Here is a 2,319-nt window from a genome sequence, read left to right as displayed (position 1 = left end):
TCGAGACCAGCTTGGTCTACAAGAGCTAGTTCCAGGACAGGCTCCAAAACCGCAGAGAAACCCTGTCTCGAGAAACCAAAAAAAAAAAAAAAAAAGAGAGAGAGATTTACTTAAGGACTGCTCTTTGACAGACAGTACACTTCTAGAGACACTGGAGAGAAAAACCGACAGTTCCTATCCTTAGCAACCTCCACTCTCCTGAGGGAGGAAGCAAAAATAAGCAGAGTTAGCAAAGCTTAGCTACCTGGAAGATGGCAAGTGACTCCAAAGATAAAGGCCAAGACATGGGTGTCAGAAAAGACTTGAGAAGATTTTAAAATGTGTGGGCAGGGAGGGGATTTAGCTCGGTTGATAGAGTGCTTGCTTAGCGTGCAGAAGACCCTGGTTCAATCTCTAGCAGTCTATATTATTGGCAGTGGTGGCCCACAGGTGTAATCCCAACACTGAGGGCGGGAAGGCCGCAGGATAAGAAGTTCAAGGTCATCCACTCCACAGGCAGCGTGAGGTACGTGAGACCTTGTCTGAGTGAGGCCAACAAAATGAGATGACTCAGTGTGTAAAGCAGCTTTGCTGCCAAGCCTGAGTTGGTTCCTGGGCTTTATCTGGTGGGAAGAGAGAACCAAGTCCTGCAAGTAGTCAGCTGACCTCCACTAGGGTATGCATATACATGCACACATAAGTGAACAATGTGGGGGCCGTGGTAGACCTCGGTAGACCTTAGTGTTCATGAACTCCTGGATACTGTCCAAAGTGCGGGCACACACATACATGGGGTAATTTATATGCTGTAAACTATATATACCTTTTTTTGAGGTGGTATCATGTATCCCAGGTTTCTTTTGAACTGCCTACGTAGTCAAGGATGACCTTGAACTTGTGACCTTACGTCTCTTCCTCCCAAGTACTGTGATTATAAGACCACTGGGTCATGCCCAGTTTATGCAGTGCTGGGGATTGAGCCTAGGGTTTTGTGTATGCTAGTCAGCCAAGATCACCAGCCTAAAACTTTCTATTTCTTATGTCTTTAATTTTAGACTTATTTTTATTAAGTTATGTAGATGTTTATGTATGTATTTATGCGTGCATGCGTGTGTGTGTGTGTGTGTGTGTGTGTGCAGGAGAAAGCAGTCGTCTGTGGAGGCCACAGCTGTCAGATCCTCTGCAGCTGAAGTTTTAGATGGTTAAGCTGCCTGAAGTGAGTGCTGGGAACTGATCGCAGGTCCTTGGCAATAGCCATTTCTTTCATCCCCTAATATTTTACTTTAGTTTTTTATTTTCAGATAGGGTCTCAGAACGTAGGACAGTCTGACCTGGAATTCACTATGTAGCCCAAACTGGCCTTTGCAAATCAAATCATCTTATGTCAGCTTCCCAAGTGCTAAAATTATAGATAAGAGTTGCTAAGCTGGGCATCAAAGTCGGTTTTAATTGTGTTATTTTGGCTGCTTCATGAATAGACTTAAGAAAGACCAGTGATGGACCAGTGGACAAAAGGATGTTGTAACAGGGAGTGAGGGAAAGTTGCCACCTGGCCTAAGAAAAGCACGCAGAGAAGAGCTGGCTTCCACAGGCTAGGGAGACTGGTGTCTCTGTGTTGGGACTGTTGCTGGGCTGCCCTTTTCCATTCTGCAACCCGAGGAAACAACAAGGCCAGCCCAGGCCACTCTTGAACTGGCTGCTGTGTGCGATGAGCGTGAGCACCAGGGTAGGCTTTGTGGCGCATGCTCAGTGGGGCTGGTGTGGGAGGACAACGGTGTGCAGTGGCTTCCAGCTCTGTGTGACTTTTTCCCTGAGACAGTTGTGTTTCTCTGTGTAGCCTTGGCAGTCCTGGAGCTTGCTCTCTAGACCAGGGTGGCCTAGAACTGTTATAGACCCACTTGACTCTACCTCTGGAGTGCTGGAATTAAAGATGCGCACTACTGCCCAGGTAATTCTACCACTTCAGCAGAGGCAGAGGGCAGAAGTGGCAGAGGGAGTCAGAATTTCTGGGGCTTTCTGACTTCTAGGTAGCTGAGAAAACACATGTTCAGGGAAAGACCTTCTCTCAGGAATAACCTGAGAAGAATACAGGACACTTGATGTCTTCTGATGTTTTTATTGGGACAGCATTTCTTTGTGTAGCCTTGTCTGTCCTGGAACAAGATCTGTAGAACAGACTGGCCTTGATCTCAGAGAAATCCACCTGATTTTGTTCCCTGAGTGCCGGGAACAACTGTGCGCTGCTGCCACCACAGAGCTCCTCTGACCTTCTGACCTTTTATATCCATGGGAGCAGGGGCCAGCATAGATACACACGTGCACACATTTTTTTTTTTTTTT

This window comes from Microtus ochrogaster, chromosome 4 (assembly GCF_000317375.1).
Source record: "Microtus ochrogaster isolate Prairie Vole_2 chromosome 4, MicOch1.0, whole genome shotgun sequence".
Lineage (NCBI taxonomy): Eukaryota > Metazoa > Chordata > Mammalia > Rodentia > Cricetidae > Microtus > Microtus ochrogaster.
The sequence above is the reverse complement of the archived record's forward strand: the minus strand, read 5'-3'. Positions refer to the sequence as shown.